The following is a 22,458-nucleotide window of genomic DNA, read 5'->3' as shown; positions in this document are numbered from 1 at the left end:
GTATAAATACAACGATACAGGCACGTAGCCAAGGGGTGGTCTGGGGGCTTCGGACCCTCCTTCGAAACCAAAAATGAAAAAAAAAAATAAGGAAGGATGAAACAAAAAGAAAAGAGAAAAAGAAGTACCAGCATTAAACATAAAAAGCTCAGCAAGAGTTTTGGTTACTCTTTCTTATGAGGAGCTTATGAGGAGCTTTGTGTGCAGGAAACGGGAGGGCAAAGTTAAAAATGGATAGACTATTATTATAACGCAGCATTCCAAATTTCATCTAGCTCCATGCTAATCCTAGGGTACAGTGGGGTAGTTTGAATAATTTCAGACATTTTCTAATACATCTCAGAAACTGTAATTGGTATTCAGATAACTTTGAAATCTTACTATTTTTCGTAAGGTAGTATCTGGGATACATCTTTGTGAAATTTGGGTATTCAATTTCTCCTTCGAAATTTCGAAAAACGTAAGTGGGAGGGGCAATTTGGATAAGGAGTGGGGTAATATGAATAACCAACAAAATAAGCAAGTCTTAAATAAGGAAAATATATGTACCTAGAGATAATATACAAACTATTTCAGCGTTTCCCAACCGGTGTGCCGCGGCACACTAGTGTGCCGTGAATGGGCCGCTGGTGTGCCGCGAGGAATCGAAACAAAATTATTAATTTTAGAGGAATCAAATTGTAAAAGGTAGGGAAAATATATATATATTTGCATTTCACGTTACTATGGACCTCTACTATAAATCTAAAATTTTAAGTTTCATACCGTGTTACTGTTCTGTACATTTCTAATGTTGAAAGAAGTATTTGTTGTCATTGTTATAACCATTATTACTTCTTTATTGTTGCAGACCATTTCGAAACTTGAAAATTTAAAATATAATTCAATCCTTTCGACAAATTACCTACATTTGTGTTTTAAAAGTAAATGAGATTTGTTTGTTCATTCGTTCGTTATTTAGTGATCTTCCTTCTTAGTAAAAGGTTGGATACAGTTTTTAGAAAGAAAGCGTATTTTTAAAAACTTGAGTCCAATATTTCTTTGCAATTGTTTTCTATTTTTAAATTAGAATGAAAAATAACCATAATGATTTACCACGGGGAAAAAACAGTGTTCGAGCTCTCTTGTCTGTGAGAAGGAGATCAATAATCACAGAAAAATGCCACTGTGTTTTAGGTTTACAAATAATATCCATAAGTGTGCCGCGAGAATTCAAGTCACACCCGTAGTGTGCCGCAAGTTGAAAAAGGTTGGGAAACGCTGAACTATTTAATAGCTAGATTGCAAACTCTATGGTTGTTGAAATATGCTAATATTTTAAATGAAGAGATGTATATAAATTGTAAATATGCGTCACCTGTAGCTATATTTTTGAATGTACACTAAAAATATTTCTTAGGAAGACTGTCTAAGGCAAAGAGCCGTAGGTTAATTCATCTTCCATCGTTCGTATTTAACTACAACGACCACAAATAAACTGTTTTCGATTTTCTGCACCGACACATAACTCGTGGAACCATGTCTTCCAACGCTGGCAACGAATCTAGTCTCCCATTCTAGCAGAACGTTCTGAATAGTAATTAAGAAGGCGAAAACGGCAATTCTTTGTTTGATCTTCATTGTCTACAGCCATCTTTAGACTTAGGCCTATTTCTTCCTCACTAGAAGAGATAAAGGATATCAGTTTCTTTGGAGCTTTCATTTTTTTTTTCTTGACAGATTATGTATTAGCACTCTTCTTTCTTGTAGTGTTCTTGGATTTTGTTGCACCTGATGATTGCGTCTTTCCTTGGAGTTATTTTACTGTCATTGCCTGAATACCCACAGGAGAAGTCGACTGGCATCATTATGCTGTGACACAACGTCTCTTTTGCACACAAACTTTTTCTGGGCTGGGAAGCACTTGTTGTATCGGTCCATCTATAGGCTTCGTTGGGACAACGTTTTGAGAGCCATGACTGGAAGAAGGCGCATTGTTAAGATATTCCCGCTTTCGTCCATTTTGTAAATACGGCTAGGATGGTTATGGAGATCATATTCGTACCAAGGCATAAACAAATATAAAATAGTAAGCTTATAGTTCTAATTGCACTTGTATTCAATCTATCCCGTTTTGAAATATCCAAATTGCCCCGCAGTTGACGATTATTCTAGTCAGAACGTGGTATGAAAACTGCTCACTATTTGGCTTCAGCGTACAGTATATCAACGCACTACATGCTACTGATACGATTATTATCTAGAGCGGTTTCATTTTATCCAGTTAATAATAAGGAAAGCTTTAGGAAACAACGTTGAAAATTATAACGACCTAAAAAATAGACTTATTCGTAGCTACCTTGCAGCAAGCAAAAAATCGTGTATTCCTTCAGAAGAACAGGAATGGTTTGTAATTTTGTGAGCGACTTCTGCAAACCACCATCTACAAATCCACCGCAGGTTCACTAACATTGCGAGCCTCGTTTTCACTCCAGCTAGTAAAATGCTTAACATTATTCAATTTGCCCGCCTATTCGAATTACCCCGCTGTACCCTATGAACTACAAATGGCGATTCATAAACAATTTCAATCAGGTAGACCCTCAGGTAGAACTTAAGAAATACCCACAATCACCAATAATATGAGCCTGGCAACATCGACTCCAGTTACGCTTGGCCGAAAGAGATCTCGTTGCTATCTTTGACGGTATTAAACGTAGATAAGGAAAAGAAAGAAAACAAGAAGAACCTAGTTCGAACTACCTCTAAGACTATATCTTTTTCAATACTTTTTTAAATATTCTTTTATTCGAGATTTCTTCATAGTTTATTTTCTAAAACACTTACTAACATATCCTCATTTTATTGTCCTAACAAACCAATATAGGTATGTTGCCAGTAAAGTAGTTCAGAATGATCGAACCCCTGCTGTGACTAGAGATGCAAAAAAGCCGGCTTTTTTGAATCGATGGTTTTTTTCACATAAAAAGCCGGCTTTTTTGGGCAAAAACGAGAATTTTGGAAATTTTGGCTTTTTTCAACTTCATGATTTTTCTATCTAAATAGCTTTCTTATAGTATATTCTATAGTTAGATAAGAATTCCATTACCTGAATGTGATATTTCGCTCTGAAATTCACCATCAAGATGGATGGAGCACATGTTTTACGAATTAAAGCTAACATGAAGAATGTAGAATTTGAGGGTAATTTTAGAGGCTATTTAACTTTATTTTAACTTTTGAGTTATCGACATCTTTTTTCTTCTCTAGTTTCTCATCCGTGTTTCATTTCTAAGAGCTTTTAGTACTCTAGCTTCTAGCGCAAAAGTTAAACTTGCCCGTTTTTCTATTTATCCGTCAAAGCGTACGTTTTTCAATATATCCGTCAAACCGTACTTCCACATTTCTGTTATACTGTAGCTGTGAAGTGATTTAGCAATAATTTTCCGGACACAACCTTGAACACCAATTTATACAAATAATCAGTAGCGGATTTAGAAAAATACTTTAGGAGGGGTTTTTCTGATTGTTTCATTTCCTAAAAAGTCCTAATTTTATTTGGGAAGTGCATGAAGTTTATGAGTACAGGCATAACTAATATTTCGTTTCGTTTATATGTTTAGCAATAATCTTCCGGATACAACTTTAAAAATCATTTTATACTGAGAATCAGTGGCGGATTTAGAAAAGTATTTTGGGAAGAGTTTCTTACTAATGTTTAGTTTTTTTAAACATTCGTAATTTTTATTTGACGGGAGCTTAAAGTTTATGAGTAAAGGCATAAATAATAGATATTTCGTTTGTTGCAGACATTCCGTAACTTTGGGGAACGGGCTTCAGTCCGAAAGACCGCCCTCCTAACCTTCGCAAAACCGTCACTGCTGGTAATTAGTAATAATATCGATTTAAAAACAATAAAAAAGGAAGTCGCCGAACTCACAGTACACGCACTATTTCTACATTCACAGATGGAATGAAGAGAAGCTTTGTCAGAATGGTCGAATGCTGGTTGAATCCCGGACTTCCCGATAGAAGCTCAAAAGCTAATCACTCAGTCATGTTTGTTGTGCAGTTGTATTTAGCTTAACTTAAATATATTCCGTAGTCTTTTTTTTTGGGGGGGGGGAGTTCCGTAATGATATGTTGAATCCCTCTTGTTAAAAATTCAGAAAACTTGAGGATTGAGTAAACTGTGATGGTGGTTCTATAAAACTTAACTGTAGAATTTCAAGAATATACAGAACCAAAAGCTCTAGATGTATCATATAAATCTAAGTATTTCTCTTATGTTTTATTTTAATTTTATTTTGTTTCAAAAAGAGGGTATGGAATATTTTGAAGTAAAAATACTAAATATTATTTTGCCAGTTATTTGTGTATTCTTTAGAAAGAAGTGTTTACTTTTAGGGTTGGCTGGTTTACACCAACGTTTTTTTTTTTTAATAACTGGTTTAAACCACAAAATAAAAAAGAATGAAAAATGCGAATCGTGTGAACTTCATGGTGACGTTTCCAGATATGAAACCACCTGCATTAGTTTTATTTCCCTTTCACCTTTTAATCAAGGTGTCCCATGTTCAATTCTCGGTCGAACCACAAACCTTCTTTCATGCGTAACCCAAGTAGCGGTTCGGATGTCAATTTAAGCGAAAGTCTTCTCCTTGATAACCTTGGTATTTCGTAAGAATGTTAAGCCTAAATATACGAAACAAACCAAATTGTATATTTCTGCATGCCTAAATGCGTGTTGTTTTATAAAGAAGCCAATATTGCTTAAATATATTGATAGAAATTGGCAAAATTTATCGATTGCCTACGTAGCTTCCAACATTAGCTTGGATTGGACTTTCAATGATATCTACATACTAAATTTGTAATTTAATACCTCAGTTTTAGCGTACTGATTATGGTACGTTGACCTTTAAATTTTACATGCAAAGCAATAACAGGATTTTCCCGTTATTGTCTTACATTTCAAGTAATGACTGGATTTTCCCAATGGCTAGGGCGGGAGATTCTCAACTTAAGAAATTTACTGACCGCACTTCTTTAAGCTTATGGGAGTTCTTCCGGCATAACCCCGCTGTTGCATAATAACATCAAGGCGAAACAAACTTATTTCTGTGAATATGTAATATAAATACATAAAGCAAAAAATCTAAGTCAAAAAAGCCTGGTTTAAACCAAAAAAGCCTGGTTTAAACATCCTCCAAAAAACGGGTTTTTGGCATTTTCAAAAACAACCACGGTTCTTGCCAACTCTACTTACTTTTGTATATAGGAGGTTAAAAAATTCTTATTATATACATTGGTTAATCCTGTGGAATTCATAATGTTCCTGTGGAATTCATAAATATTTTGAAGAAAAATTGTTTGAAATATTTTTTCGAAATTCATAGTTTATTTTCGATGTTTTATATTATTATCAGCATCAACCAGTAATTAAATGATTTTTTGTGTTATAGAGAAGCGATACAAAGTCTGTTTTATCAATTTAAAGCAGTATTTTGAAAAAAGCCCAAAATTTCCCAAGCAAAAAAGCAAAGCAGAAAAAACCGAGTTTTTTTCCAAAAAAGCCGGTTTTTTTCCGAGCCCTTGCATCTCTAGCTGTGACAGTATTTCGTCACTAAACCCCTTATCACGAAATCCTGGCTACGTGCCTGCAACGATGGCTGTTAATATATTGACGTCCCTCTGTTTTCATAGCCTGCCGCAGGGAGAGGAGCAAGGGAGAACACAAATGCTTCTTTGGATTTTCGAAAGTAGTTCGGTTCTTCGCAACATTTGAGAAAACATATTTTAATTGATTACTCATTCATTACAGTATTTAATAAATACAGTGTAATCTAAAGTAACCGGACAACATGAAGAATAAAGATGTAAAAAACAAGGAACTAGAGGAACGCTGTTGCAAATAAATGATTGTCAGTCTAAAATGTTGGAGTAGCAGTTTGGACTTCACAATGGTAAGGCGCACTATGCTAGATGAAAAAGCAACCTTTGTAGCAGTGTTACCAGATCCGACTGCCAAAATGTAACGAGGTTGTGCGCTAAACTTAGCGGATTTGAAGAACTTGAAGCCCAAACATGAAACTGAACTATTTTACAGCTATATACTTTTACTAATCACCAGTGGCGTATTTACAATTTTGTTTCGGGGGGGAGGGGGGGCTTTGTTAACTTTATTCGTAGAAATGTCAAACTTCTGCAAGATATTTCATTTATTTTTAATATAGTAAATAAAATTTCGGGGGGTGCTTTAACCCGGAAGCCCTCCCTTTAAATACGTCACTGGTAATCATGAACATGGATTTATAGTAACACCTGGATTTGGCAACACATCAGATGCCTGACTTGGCAACAGTCAGATGGCGACCGCAATTTCGCACTGTTCGTAGTCTTGTGTTAGAGCAAACTCCGTATTACGTGGAAAACAGTAGAATTGCGGCGCAGAATGAACTGGATAGGCGGGATAATATATAATGAGCGACCTTTTTGATTCTTAAGGATACGTGTTTGCTTCAGTCCGTTTTGTACATTCTTAAATACACTTTACAACTTTTATAGTATGATTTTTCACTATTAATAGTCCAGGCAATTTACAGTTGGACCTGGGCAAAATTGCAATAGAAGCTTTTTAAACAGTTTTTGATTCAGGAATCATTACTGAATAACATATTCAAAATCCGACAAAATCGGACCACGGGAACACACCCAAAAACGGTTTTCAAAATGGCGGATCATGGTTAAAGAATCTTGCGTCTATCTTGCAATTTTCTTCTGTATCTCGGGTTCATCTTATCCGATTTTCACGGTTTTGTTTATCATGACGTCTGAAGATGGTTCCTACAGTTTAATGTGGGATCGAAACCTCATGACCCCACCGGGAATCGAACCCGGGACCTCCTCACCACAAGGCGACGAGCGTAACCACTCATCCATCGGGGACATTATATAACTACATAAGGTTTCCTAAATCATAAGGGGAAAAAATATAACCCTCCCAAAAATAGTATAAATTTATTCCAAATGTTCTAATATACAGGGTGGTCCAAAAGTAGGCATACAGTTCCGTACTGATCTCCTGTATTTCATATCATTTCTTATTGTTATCACCTAGCTTCTTTATTATTTGTTCTTAATGTATTTGTACTTATACCTTAAGCCCTGAACAGCCGCAGCAAATAAACCCATAAGCTAGAATGTTATACTTGATCAATGCAGGGGTGTATACCTACGTTTGGGCCACCCTGTATTTCTAAATAATGTTTAATTTGTGTATGTTAGTTACCTGTTTTCTTAATTTGTTTTCATTATTAATTTTTGTTTTTACGGTTTTAATATTTTAAAAAGTAACTATTTATAATTTGCTTTTTTTTCTGTTTTGTTTTGAAATTAAATTACACATTTAAAAATGGAGATGTCTGAATATTGTGTGATATGTAAGGAAAAATTGGACAGTAGGCAAGAGGTAGTTAAAATTAAACAGAAAGGAGCAGATGGCATAAATGAAGCAAGCCACAGGCGTGGAAGTGATGTTGTTGCTTTTCCTGGTATTACTGTCCATGTTTCATGTCGGAAGCCATTTACAGATTCAAAGGATATTGGTGTCAATAAACGGCAGACTAGTGATGAAACGAAACCAAGAAAAAGTGCACGTTTAAATGAAGACCCAATTCGTAATGCCACTCATTGCTTGTTTTGCGATTCATTTGTGGACTTTTCTTCGAAGCATAAACCGTCATCAGAGCATGTAAAAGTATGTATGTCAGAATTTGTTGAAAGTGTTTAAAAAAATGTTGTGAAAATCGTTGTGATGAATGGTCACTTAAGGTACGAGAACGTTTAGAGTACTATCTTGGTGACCTTCATGCAGCGGACTGCGTCTACCATAACACTTGTAGTGTCAATTTTCGAACTGGTAAGAACATTCCCGTGAATACTCTTCCTCCAATAAAGTACATAAAGAGAGGTCGGCTAAGTAATGAAAAATAGTACCTTGCATTCCTTCAGATATGTTCGTACTTGGAAAATAATGATGAAGAACAGCTGCTGATGGGAGACCTGATTTCAAAAATGGAAGAATATCTTGAAGGGAGTCGAAGTTGTGCCTATGATCGCAGACATATGAAGAGGAAACTTTTGGAGTATTATGGAGAGAAAATTATTATTTCTGGTGGAAGTGGAAAGGCAGATGTAGTCACTTTACTTGATACAGTGACTGAAATTCTTCAAAGTTATCACCAAAAGTCAAAAGAATGTGATATTGAATTACAAAAGATATACTTAATAGAAGCAGCAGCCAAAATAACCAGAACTGAGGTGAAATCCCTCAACGTTTCTAATGTGGATGTGTACCCATCTCCAAGTGACCTTACTGAAGAAAATACTTTGCAATACGTACCTAAGAGTTCGAAATTACTGTTGTCAAATCTATTTGTGGGAAAGGATCCATCTATAGAAATTGGTTCAGTTGGTCAGAGCATTATGCAAGGTATACGTCCTGGAGCATTACTATGTCCATTGCAGATTGGTTTAGCTATCCAGCTGCACCACAACTTTAGATCAAGGTACCTTGTTGATTTGCTTCACAGTCTTGGTTATTGTACATCATATTCCGAAGTAATTAGATTTGAAAGAAATGCTGCAGTATCAGGTAGCCATATCTCGTTAAATACTGCCAACAACACTGCAATTCTTCTAGCAGCTGATAATGTACTTTGGATGGAAAGAACACCTTTCATGGGATGGGTATGATTGCAGCTACAATCCCAAAGAACAGGATCCATCCAATTATTCAATGCTGTAAGATTGCTGAAAATAACATTAAGAATGTTGCAACAGTTGATATTGTGGAATACAGACATTCAAGAATCATGCTCAGGGAGATTTCATTCAGCAAACTTCCAATATTGCCCATTTCCTCTATAAGTAGGTTAAATCTTCTGTGGCAAATATGTTCAGCCGAAAGATCAGGTCCAAGTTGGTCAGGAGTTATGTAAACAATTCATTCTGGAACAAATGTTTCACATCCTGGTGTGGCATCAATCACATTTCTTCCTTCTTCCTATCATTGATATGGCAGCTAGTGACATAACATGTATACTCTCAACATTGCAATACCTGAAGAAGCTAGCACATGATCAAGTATCCCTTGTATCATTACTTTTGATCAACCTTTATTTTGGAAAGCTTCCCAAATTATCCATGAGCAACAAGATCTCAAAGATATTGTTTTAATGATGGGAACATTTCATACTCTGATCAACTTTTTGGGTTCAATTGACACTTTGATGAATGGTTCAGGATTATCCGAAGTACTTCAAGAAATCTATGGACCAAATGCTGTGCTGCATATGATGTCTGGAAAAGCTGTTTCTCGAGCAATGCGAAGGCATATGATAGTAGATGTAGCTCTTAGTACCTTATTGCTTTCAGATGTTTTCCCTCGCAATGAAGATGGATCCCCTCATCATCTAGTTAAATAAGCTTGTAACTTACTTGATAACGTCATAAATGGCAAACAACATGTTGAGGACATGGAGCTGCCTGGAGCATTATCTCAAATCAGTATCTCAAATCATTATTGGGTTATGATATATGCGAGTTCCTGGTATTTGTGCATGCTTTCACAGGCTGTGACAACGTCCCGAATTTTTTCAATTGGAAAGTCCTCAGCATTTAACAAGCTGCTCAAGAATAGCGACCTCCGTTCAGTTGCAAATGTATTTTGTTCTGACTCCTGTCAACAGTCTGAAATTGAGGCTGCTGGAAGAAAAGCAATGCTTCTGTTATATGACTTCAGGTCATTGGAATACACAAATGTACTACGCCATCGAATGTTACTTGAGAAGGTAGTTGCAGCTACATCATTTGTTACACCTGAACGTTTACCACCTACTGATTCGTCTACAAAGTACCATAGCTTTCGTACATACTTTCAAATAAGAATCTGGAAATCTACAGAAGTGGCAATGACGGCTGAAGAGTGGGGTTGGTATATAAAGGATAATTCCTACTATCCCATACTTTGTGATATGCCACCAGCTCCAGAGCATATACTTAACATGATACGGTGTTCTTGTACAAGTAGATGCGCAACTTTTCGATGTGGATGCAGGCGTAAAGGATTGCCATGTTCAGCTGCTTGTGGAGACTGCCAAGTCACTGGTTGTGATAATATTGAAACTTGTGCTGATAATGAATATTACAATGATGAGGATGATTCACATGAAAGTGTTTGTATTTTACGAACTTCAATTTTTTAACGCAAACACATAATTTGAAGTAAATTTATTTGATTTAAAAGTTGATATGTGAACTCATTGTTACCTGAAACACAGTTGCTGTAGAATAGTGTTGATATATGTAGTTTTATTTAAAATACTATTGGGTATAAACGAAAGCTGAATTAAGTTTAAAAGTTTTACTTTATGCATACAAAAGAATAAGCACAAACGAGTTACACGATTTTTTAAATTAATTACAATGTTAGCCAGGGGCGGATCCAGGACCGACTTCTGGGGGGGGGGCGGTGGGTTGTCATACTGCTAGTTTTAAGGGCTCCAATCTTTGGGATGGGTTTTATTTATATATATAAAATAAGAAAGTTTCCTCTTCTTGGGGGGAGGCGATCGCCCCGCTCGCCCCTCCCTGGATCCGCCCCTGATGTTAGCTTTCTCACACATATAAAACACAGTGAAGTGGCAATGATGTTTTAATTTATTAAGCTTTATCAAATGATTAAATAAATAAATAAAAATACGTTGATTGTAAATTAATAGTTTTTTACACGAAACGGTGTAAGATAGGAGAAAAGTGTTGTTATTAAAAACTTTAGCATTTATATGTAGCTTTTATTTAAAAATGTTTCATGTAAATCCGATTGCAGATTCCCGAGATACAGACAATTATTTAAGGTGTATATGTAAGAAATTATGATTTTTGAAATTAAATGTTGTTTTTCACAAGAAACTGTACGAGATAGGATATCAATGCTCCTAATAAAAAATATAGTACTTAAAACGACCTTTGATTTAAAAAAACAATCGTCAAAATCGGATTACAGGAAACCGAGATACAGAAAAAAATTGCAAGATAGACGCAAGGTTTTTAAATCATGGTCCGCCATTTTGAAAACCGTTTTTGGGAGTGTTCCCGTGGTCCGATTTTGTCGGATTTTGAATATGTTATTCAGTAATGATTCCTGAATCAAAAACTGTTTAAAAAGCTTCTATTGCAATTTTGCCCAGGTTAAGGGTATAAATGCTCTAGATTTCCTGGACTATAATCACTTCTTTAATTCATTCACTATTTTTTTTTCTTATCTGGGAACCATAAATTTTGGAAGTTTTTATTTTACATCTGCTTAGTCATTATGTTAGTATGGATAATATTGTAACACAATTAAATTCGCGATTCACGTTTTCACAGCTTCGTACAATTATTAGGCCTATGCATTAACTGAGACATAATCACGGTTTGTGATACTGCAACAGCACAAACTTAACAAAAGTGTAGTGTTGCCAGACCTAGTATCAAACATGTTAGTTTTACTAAAAGTATTATTCTGTTGTGAATAGAATGTTCACGAAACAACACTTTTATTGCAGTATATAAAACTAATAATTTATGATTTCACATATGAAAATAAGAAAGAGACGCATTCTTAAGAGTTATAGCCTGTAGATAAAGGTAGCCCAAAAGTAACGTGTCGTCGGCCAACTTGAAATTTTGGAGCGAAAGCATTTTTAAAAAATCGCCCAATCCGTTACTTGTAGCCCAATCTGGCAAACCTGTTTTCTAGTTCAGCAGGCAGTTCGAATGGAATGTAAAGGCGTGCAAAAGTGACATGAGTAACTTGTACATTGTTGTTTGGACCACCTCAACTCTGTTTTCAACAATTCTGTATTTTTGGTAAACTGATTCTCATGAGGCGTCTTACTAATATGAAGTCCAAATTGCTTGTATGATTTGCAAAATTCAACAACTTTAGGTTGAAAATTATCTATTTTAAGCAACTTCTCTCAGTTATATCTTTTTTTCTTATCTTTATTCCTAATGAATTTGTGCTATTCCGAAAGCTTCATACTTATGCTGTTGTAAATACGTAAAGTTAAGCAATGTGCGCTAATAATTGTATTAAATGAAGCATTATGTGTATCTAGGTGTATTTATTCGCTAGTTTATCTCTCCTTTGCCTGTGGGGGCCGCGGTGGCTCAGTGGTAGAGCGTTCACCTCTGGTGCTTGGGGTTCCGGATTCGATCCCAGACCCCGCCAAGTGAACTTTGTGGTGGACAAACACCATGTGCGTGGGTTTTCTCGGGGTTCTCCCGTTTCCTCCCACTTTCTTCATTCCACCATTTCATTCATTTCTCATAATCACCGTCTCCTTTCGCCTAACCGGCATAACCGTGGGACGTAAAACTCAAAAATTTCATTTCATTTCATTTTTCTCCTTTGTCTGTCCATGAAAAAATAATATCTGGAAGAGTTTCTGCTTTCTCCATTTATGATTGTTGGAGCCAGAATAAACAGAAAGTATACGAGTAATGGGAACCAATTCTACAAAAGAGAAAGCAATGGCCAATGAAGAATGCTAAAACAGATGCTTAAACACTTAAGATGCCCGAAACAACTTCCAGATACCCTCGAAATGACTCCTGTGACTCGTATCACTCATCCAGATTCAAACTCACAAATTTTTGTTTGGAGGAACCTGAGGTTTGGACAGGCCCGTATCCAGGGGCTCTAGCGGGGGCCGCCCCCCATAATTTTTACTGGCCCCCTCTAAAATTTTCACAGTAGGCTTGCAAATGAACTATAATATGGTGATGAAATATTTTTTGATCGGCCCCCCTAACTTACACTGGGTACCCCATAAACTTTCGGGCTGGCTACGGGCCTGGCTTTGGGGACATGGTTCGAATTCTACAAGCTACTACGGCTTTGTAGTATTGAACTTGTATTATTCTGCATCCGAAAAGACAAGAAGTAATTGTAAAATACTTACACCAATATTTTCAGGAGAAAAAATGAAAGATCAAGATTATTTTTTATAAAAGGAAGAATACAGACGAAGTGTAAGATTCTGATTCATACTGAATCAATCATTAACCTCTTAAACAAATACAATTTTATTGAGTTACGAGGTTTTGGACCCGGTGGACACGTGCCGCACCCCTCTCACTACCGTCTACTCTGGAACGTGCAGCACTGTCCTATTGGCAAATTGCAGGATTAATCTCGAAACATTTCGATAGCACCTCGTACTCACTTTGTTAGTGCTATACTTCACTCATACGACCTACTCTGAATTAAATTACAACCCACTCATTAGATTCATTCTAGCTGTTGGTGCACTAAGTGGCTGTTTAAAGAATAGTATTGGCTATGTGCTGCTTCATCTCTTTTCCTGTTTAGAGAGATTTGGATTCGTGCCATTAATATTGGACGAGCCGAACTTTCTCTCAGTAATGTAATCAGTTGGGGATTAGCGTTGGCTACACATTCAATTACCAGAAGTTTAGAATTCCAACCCGGAAGGGATACAAAAAGAGGAAACGAGCCAATACAGATGGCGCATGGATAGTAAGGAGAGCTTTTCCTGAGCTTTCAACAAAAAGTGTGTAGATTCTTTTTGATACGTAGAACATGAATATCTCATTTATTTCTGTGAAATGAAGAATTTGGTTTGGAAAGAGAGTGGGGTTCAGATATTTAAATACAAGTAGTATTTTTATATAGAGTGTAACCATAGGGAAAGATAAACAACTATATAGGTACAATCAGCTAGTTGGCAATAGATTTTACTTCGTCTGTCACTAGGGTCTAGTATTGGTTGGAAGTAAAGTTATGATAAATTGAGAACAGAGGTAAGTTGTTGGAAACATATGGTTGTCAATAAAGGCGCCGACTTTCCAAAATTTATGTTGGTGCATAGCAATGGAGGGACGTGTTTCAGGGTAGTATCGATTTTTTTTTATGATTTCCTTTTCAGGGGAGTCTCGATTTTTTAAATGATTTCCTTTTCAGGGGAGTCTCGATTTTTTTAATGATTTCCTTTTCAGGGGAGTCGATTTTTTTAATGATTTCCTTTTTGTTAAAATGGCTTATGAACACTGTCATAAATTACTGTACTGTGATCAGGTAAACTATACTGGCACCAGGGCCTGATTTAGGTGGAGTGCACAGGAGCACGTGCACCCCTCTCCGTTCTGAATATATACTATTTAAAGTGAGAACTGGCAGTGGAAATGGCCTATGTTTAGCAGAAGGGGTCCAGCTCTTTACTCTAAAAAATGTTACAATTTTGGTAATTTCTGTTCACATTCGGTTAGTTTAGTGTAGGTTAGTTTAGTTTAGTTTAGGTTAGGTTAGTTTAGTTTATGCTATATTAGTGTAGGGGTCCCGCATAATTTTCCAAAAAAATGATAGAATTTCGCTTATTTCTACTAATATTAGGTTAGTTTAGGTTAGTTCAAGTTAGCTTAAGTTAGTTTAAGTTAGGTTAGGTTAGATTTGGTTACGTTACGTTACGTCTAAGTACTTGCATCATTCATTTCTCTGTAAATTTTGTGTTTTTTACGTGCTTCTGGACCCCTTGTACTAAACATACTCCGTGGAAATAGCAATACTTTCCTAAAATTTCATGTCATTGTTCCGTTTCGGGCTTACAAGAAAGCGGTTTTGCTGAACAAAATAGTTTAAGTCAGTTTCTCATACACATCACAAATGCCTAAAGGCATTAAAAAAAAATGTTTCAAATGTACTGATAGTTATTGGTGCACCTCCCCCCTCTCAGAAAATCCTGGATCCGGTCCTGACTGGTACTATAACTTCGGGCTTCTGTAGCTCATTCGGTAACACGGCTGCCTTAACCGCAAGAAAAACGGATTCAAACCCAGGTCCAAAGTTAAGTTACTGTAATGAATAACAATTTTAAAACTCAGTGTTTTAATTGCTTATTTTTGATAATGGCAAATGATACATATTTATTTTCTTTTGTTTCTATTCAATTAAAATTATCGTGGGTGTTGGAATCCCTGAGCACGCATGTAGTCAGCGCACATGGTTGTGAATATAAAGTGTTAGACTTTTACAGAGAGAAAAAATCCGTTCTCCGGAAAGCGGTATATTGTACAAATGTACGGTATCCTCTTGCTTACTATAGAAATCACTATGGACAGTACGTTATCCGTATGCTACATAGGCACTGCCCTTAGGTGTTACATCATGCCGTTACAGGATGTCTGACATCTAACAGTTTTCCGTATGTCATATGCATATACTCATGTTACCTTCGTCAGCTATATGTTGTATACGTCCATTTGTATGTGAGATCCTGACCGTCTATATTGTTTCATACGGAAAGTACGTATAGATGGAACACTTATACAGAAAGTATTATAAAACATACGTTTTCAGTTATACGACTCTTGTACTTTGTCCAAAGACAACAGGAATTACGCATGTAACTTATCTTTTTAAGTACGGCACCTACAATTTTTTTCTCAGTGTATCCAATTGCGTTAGCTGTTTGAGCTCCACGCAGTGAAGCTAACTTGAAACATTATAAAATCCCATCTAGAGAGGTATAAATTCCCATTTTGCTCTTGAATTTCCCACGCTTAGTATATTACAAAGTTTTCCAAACTTCGAAAACAAGAACAGTAAAAGTAGGGTATATCAATCATTTTCTTCAAAATATAAATGAATTACTTAAAAAATCCCTATCGGCTACGTTAATCAAACAGATTATGAACAAACATTTTCCAATTGAAAGAGGCAATTGAGAATGCTGATGAAAATAAGTACATTTTGTTCTAAGTTTAGAATTTCCATTACGTTTTTATGTCTTAATATTCTACCGAAAGTAATAAAACTAAATAAACTTCACTATTCAGTCATTTCATATGGAACGATTTAGAAGTTGGACGTTTCTCCGTATCGTTTTATTTTCTTCCGTTAATTCTGTTCTTTCTTTCATTTCTTCGTTTTTCAAATACCACAGTACAATGAACGGTCCTTGCCACTTGGGTTTTGAGATTCACAAGACAGTGTATGAATCACTTTGACGCTAACACGCATTTTATAGTAACAAAATTTGACAATTAACATTAATTCTATGTTTAATGACAACTCATTTGTCTAGCCCTCGCTCATAGAAAATTTTATTGGCGTCACGACTCATTTGTCTAGTCCTCGCTCTTAGATAATTTTATTTGCGTCACGACTTATTTGTCTAGTCCTCGCTCATAGACAATTTTATTGGCGTTACGACTCATTTGTCTACTCCTCGTTCATAGACAATTTTATTGGGGTCACGACTTATTTGTCTAGTCCTCGCTCATAGACAATTTTATTGGCGTCACGACTCATTTGTCTAGTCCTCGCTCATAGAAAATTTTATTGGCGCCACGACTCATTTGTCTAGTCCTCGCTCACAGACAATTTTATTGGCATCACGACTCATTTGTCTAACCCTCGCTCATAAACAATGTTATTGGCGTCACGACTCATTTGTCTAGTCCTCGCTCATAGACAATTTTATTGGCGTCATGATTAATTTGTCTAGTCCTCGCTCATGGACAATTTTATTGGCATCACGACTCATTTGTCTAACCCTCGCTCATAAACAATGTTATTGGCGCCACGACTCATTTGTCTAGTCCTCGCTCATAGACAATTTTATTGGTGTCAATGGAATAGATATACGAGTATGAAAAATCCCATAAATCTTAGCAATTTTTACGAAAATTCCCTTTTCGAGAAACCCTTGTAAAAATCCCATAATACGGGATTTTCCCCACGGATTGGCATCACTGGCTCCGAGCTTGTAATGCGCCCATAATTCAATGAAAATGTAAGGTTGCCGTTTCACCAGAGTGGTCGACTAGAACATAATAGGAACACGTAAAGCCACGCAAAAAATTACTTGGGAAACACTCCTTGTGGTCTGAAAGAATCTATAGCATCTAGAGTTCATTCACCAACAATTCCGTATCGTTGGTAAAGGTACTTTTTAAAATGTAATGGAGGCCATTTAATTAACGTGAAGCACGAACGATGATGCAACTAAAAAAAAAAAATTATAGATTGAAAACTATCTATTTCCAACAATTTCCCTCTCTTTCCATTTTCTTTTTGTGTGTGTGTGTGTATCTTTACTCACAAAAGAGATACCTGTGTCCATGTACTTTTATTAAACCCGTATGTAGGACACATAAATAAAAACAATTTCTTACACTAAAATGGGAGAGCACAGTGATATTGCGCTTACCTCTGGTGCATGGGGTCCCTAGTTCAATCCTCGACTAACTAAGTTCGTAGTGGACAAACATTGTGTACGTGGAATTTCTCGGAGTATTCTAGTTTCCTTCCACATTCTTATTCTAACATTTTTCCATCATAATCATCTATTACCCTTAGCTTAAAGGGCATAATCATAGAATGTTAAATTGGAAAATATAATTTCATTTCATTTTTCTTCCAGTAAAATAATATAAAAAAATCTCAAGTACATTTTACCACCCCAAAAGTTGGTGTTTTCGATTTTCTTGAAAACTATGAATGAAAATTTATCTTCAAGCGTGTTATTTTGTTCCGCAAGATGTGATCTATCGATTGATGTATGTTTTATATTTTAACAGTCTTGAATTCATGCAGAAATTAAACTTGAAGAGCCAATCGTAATTTTAGGCTATAGTGGCATTTACCATGTTGTGTCGAGTCCACAGCCGTAGCTAGAAATTTCGGCGCCTGGAGCGAAGTTGGATTCAGTAACTCCTACACTCACCAAGCTTTTTCTTTTTTCTTTTTCTATTCTTTTTCTTTCTTTCTTTTCTTTCTTCTTTTCTTTTTCCTTTTACATATAAGAGAAGCAGATTTCGTTGTTATGCTACGCTCAATTTTTATCTAGCTGCTTGACAGACCACTGCAACAACCAAAAGCGATATTCTTTTACAAATAAGAGCTATTTTCATGTTTTTGTTAAACTTGACAAAACTACCTTTGGTTGTATACAAATCCAATTGGAGAACACTTATGGAAATTTACAACTATTTACAATGTTTCATACTAGCGATAAGAAATGAACTTTTAATACATGAAATATATGTGCTTTTAAAATATTCGAAATGGGTGACAGCATTATTTTCGGATTAAGTTCCAAAGTTGGGCGTCCATTTCCATGAAAATTTTTAAAATTTACAGGAAAGATATGGATAATTTGATCGTTTGTGTGCTTGATAATATATAAGAGTCTCGAAAAATCTGTTTATTTGTTATATATAAGCGGTTATAAACATGGGACTATACGGCGAGCGGAGGGAACTACTTGGCGCAAGGTAACCTAACAGTTGCATTGTGGGAAAGTAACGAGCATTTATGTTATCAATATGGCGAATGTACAAGGGCAATGAAGCAACAGTTTTAACATTTGTGAAGCAATACGTTGATAAAGAGCAAAATCTTTTAAAAGTTTGTGAAGAGCACGGATTAATGAACCTAATAACAAATTGCAGAAAGTGTGCAAAGGAGATAACAGCGAAAAAACGTGTCGAATGCGGACGCCCAACTTCGGAATAAATGCCTTATTTTCCAGTAACAATTGTAAATATCTGTAATTTTATTCTTTATGTGACCACACAAATAGCATTTTAATTTTGATTTTTTTACGGTAAAGATATTTTATGAAATGTAACGGAAATTTAGAAGGAGCCTCCTTTGCGAATTACTCAAAGCCTTCGTTCTCAGCTTCACGATTAATCCAATTGAGTAGAAAGGCGTGATTATCTAAGCATCATCATAAAAACCGCATTTCAGACATTGACCGTTTCTGATTTTGAAAACGCTCCTGCGTATGCTATAAGACATTACTGGGCACGTAATAGATCACAATGTCGTGGAAAAATCATATATAATATCATATCATAATATTATACATAATATCACATATAATATCATAATATCTTACTTGTTAAGATAATAAGTATCATCTTGTGACTCTTATTGAAACGTTTAAGTTGCGAGCGGAACGAGAGAGAGAATTTTTTTACTAATTTATTTTTTTCAGACCGACAATATTGATTTAATGGGGCGCCAATACGTTTTCGGGGCGACGCGTCGTTTACTCATTTCTAACACTCTTTCTTTCTTCTTGCTCGTTCGGCACCCCCTTTGCTATCAGCGCCCCGCTCACCCCCCTAGCTGCGGTTTGGCCCTATTCTTTTGGTAGTCACAAGAAAGCGCTTAATGACGGTATATTTTAATATCAGTTATATCAATAAATGGCATATTTCTCATGAAGCATCGTTTAAATTTAAATGCTAATTCACCGCGTGCCTGAGCTCTCTCGGGGCTTCCCCGTTTCCTCCCACTTTTCTTATTACACCATTATCATCCATCTAATCATGACCTTCTTCCTTAATCTTGTTGCATAATTGTGGGACGTTAAACTGAAAAACAAGTATATTTTCAACATTTTTTTCTCGCAAAATTCGCCTAAACCTTAACATTGACACATATCAATTAGACCCAAGGGGGCCGATCCTGGGGTCCGAGGGGGTCCGGGCCCCCCAAAGCTCATGTCGTTCCCATCGTTTTATTTGTAAATTTACAATATTTGGCATAATTTGAATGCAATTCGTCTTAAAATCCTCATATATGCTTTCTGTATCTGAATGCCCCCCCCCCCCAAATTCTCAGAGAAATCGGCGCTCTTGATTAGATCTAACGATTTTGGCGTATGCCGTTTCTTTTGATATTTTGCCGTTAAAAGCTAACAATATGATAGAATTAATAACGTTATTTCTGAACAGTGACGACTCTGTTTTAATACTGGAGGCAGTGTTGCCACAGTCCTATCACACAGAACTACAAGTGCATCATAGGAAATTTGAAACATTTACGTGCATCAAATGGCGCGTTAATATGTATAAATTTCGTTTTTGTCACTGATGCGCAGCATTTTCAACCCTAGAGAACGATCGAATAATAAAAAAATGGGTCATTTGAGACATAAAAATGCATTGTGGTTTAAGATTACTCAATTGATGCAGATCTTTGCATCGGTACTGATGCATTTCTTCTTGATGTGACCGTCACCTGTCGTGTTTTGTTTGAAGCTAGTCTCCAGCACTTACTGCGCATGCTCGACTGATTTTCGTGTTGTTATGGAGCGAATTCTGACTTGTTATTGTGTGTGTTCGTTTGTCTAGTGCTGGAGAGAACTGCTACGAAAAACGGAGGTAAGTGTATATATTAAATACGATATTATTGTATTAGGTAGTGGAAGTATGTAGTTATTAAGAAACAGTACCGTTAGCAAAACAAAAATACCAACAAGAAAAGAGACAAAGACATAAGGGATTCTCAGAAGGAACTCGTTTCCTGCAGAAATCCACAAAGGAGTGAACAAATATTTAGGTTAACTACAGTACATACTGTATGCTGAAAGGGATCTCACTTGCTTGTGGTTCATTTCCAAGGACTGAAAAAAAAATCACTTGACAAAAATCATAAAATCAACACACCAGTAATTCGTGACGAGTGCATGCAAGTGACTCATGCTACCAATTTACATATAAGTACGTATGATTTCGAAAATAATTTCAGTTTTAAATCAAAAATGGTGCTGGCTGCTTGGTTCTCATTAAATATATGCGATGCATGCGTGAACTCCGAACCGCTGTTATTATTATTATTATTATTATTATTATTATTATTATTATTATTATTATTATTATTAATAATAATAATAATAATAATAATAATAATAATAATAATAATACTTAATATTCTTATTAGGTGAAGGTTGATTATTTAGAAAAATTTCATTTAGCTCGCATAAGTTGTTACTCCTGCACCAAGGGCGCCCATCCGGGGAGGGGTTTAGTGGTCTGGGACCCCCAAAGTTGAAATGGTCCTCTAACGAGGGGGGCCAAATTGCTAAGTTGAAGCAGGTTCTCCTATTTCTACAGTACATGGTCATTCATTTTTCCTTTCTACTAAGGCATATCTTTCATAGGGCCCTCCAAAGTTACACAGAAAACGGCGCCCTTGTCCTGCACATACCAATAGTAGAGTATCTACTAAAAGTCACACATGGTCACGTAATTGTGATGTTTTGGTTAGAGTATCGGGCCAAAAGCCCCGATTTCGTGATATTGAAGTAAATATTGACAAAACACGGGTATGCCTACTATTGAGCAGGAAATAAATTGAAGGTTAAAAACAGTAGCACGGCATTAACCCTTATATATATCGTATATGTTTATACGTTAGGGTTGTATTTTCATTATTCGATTTAAAAAGTACTAATAAAGCTTTTTTTTCTAGAGTGGAAGCGTTCTAGAACACGTTACGTATGGTTTTACACCTTTCTGGGTCGAAACATAAAGTGTGATACGTCATAACTTAAAACTAAAGATTTTTTTGTTAGGCCTATTTTTACTATTTTTTGAGTTACTTACTTTTTCACCTATGACAAAAATTCCCTTTTTCTCGATTTTCCCGCTCAGATACCCGACGGAGACATGCGAATTGTACCGTTTCAAAGGCTGTTCTATTCTGAAGAGAATGAGGTACGAACCATAATGCTAGTATAAATAAGGATGTCTCAGGAAATTTTTACCTGAGATCTCGCTATAGCTCTAGAGTTAGTTGGAAAATAGTACCAAATTGAAACAAAAAGGGCTGAATTCGTTATTTTAAACCAGCCTAATACATGGCTCTATAACATGAAACTAAAAGAGGTAAAGTTCTTGAAGACTCCCCCCTGCTCTACCAAGAGTCCAAATCAAGAAAGCGCTCTTTCTAAAGAAAAATATATAATAAAAAAAATCCAAACAGGAAGACCACGAACAACCGTGGAAGTAGATGAAACTGTTCTCGCGCGTAGGAAGTATAACAGAGGTCGCAAATTAAAAGGGAAAACAGTTATAATTTTCGATATGTATTGTAGGGAAACTAAAATATTGAAGTTGAAAATACAGCAATTCTTGTATTGGATTAGTTGTAAAATGTTTCAACGGTAGGACTCAGTGATTGGGACGGAGTGAGGTATGTAAAAACTTATATGGGTTTCGTAATTAAATTAATTTTGTAATATTTACATATTTACTGAAAGGATGAAAGCATGAAATATAATAATTTAGATATTTATTACTGCTATACTGTCCACATTCTAACAAAATTACTGATTCACGTGTAGCATTGCCGATTTACGGAGTTTGTTGCGAAATTGAAACGGGCCGGTATCGAGGGTGGTCTAGGGGGTGCCGCACCCCTAAATTTTTGTTGCCCCCACCGAAAATTTCCACCGTAGGCTCGCAAATGAACTATAATATGTTTGGACGGGCAACTTCAGCCGGGCCCCCCTAACGTTAGGCGCCCCCCCTACATTTTTGGGCTAGCTACCGGCCTGAATTGAAATTAGATATTTGTAAAGAAATGGCCGCTATTAAGCTTGAGAAGTT

Source organism: Thermobia domestica, chromosome 2 (genome assembly GCF_964235325.1).
Source record: "Thermobia domestica chromosome 2, izTheDome1.hap1.1, whole genome shotgun sequence".
Taxonomy (NCBI): domain Eukaryota; kingdom Metazoa; phylum Arthropoda; class Insecta; order Zygentoma; family Lepismatidae; genus Thermobia; species Thermobia domestica.
This window is presented reverse-complemented; position numbering follows the sequence as displayed.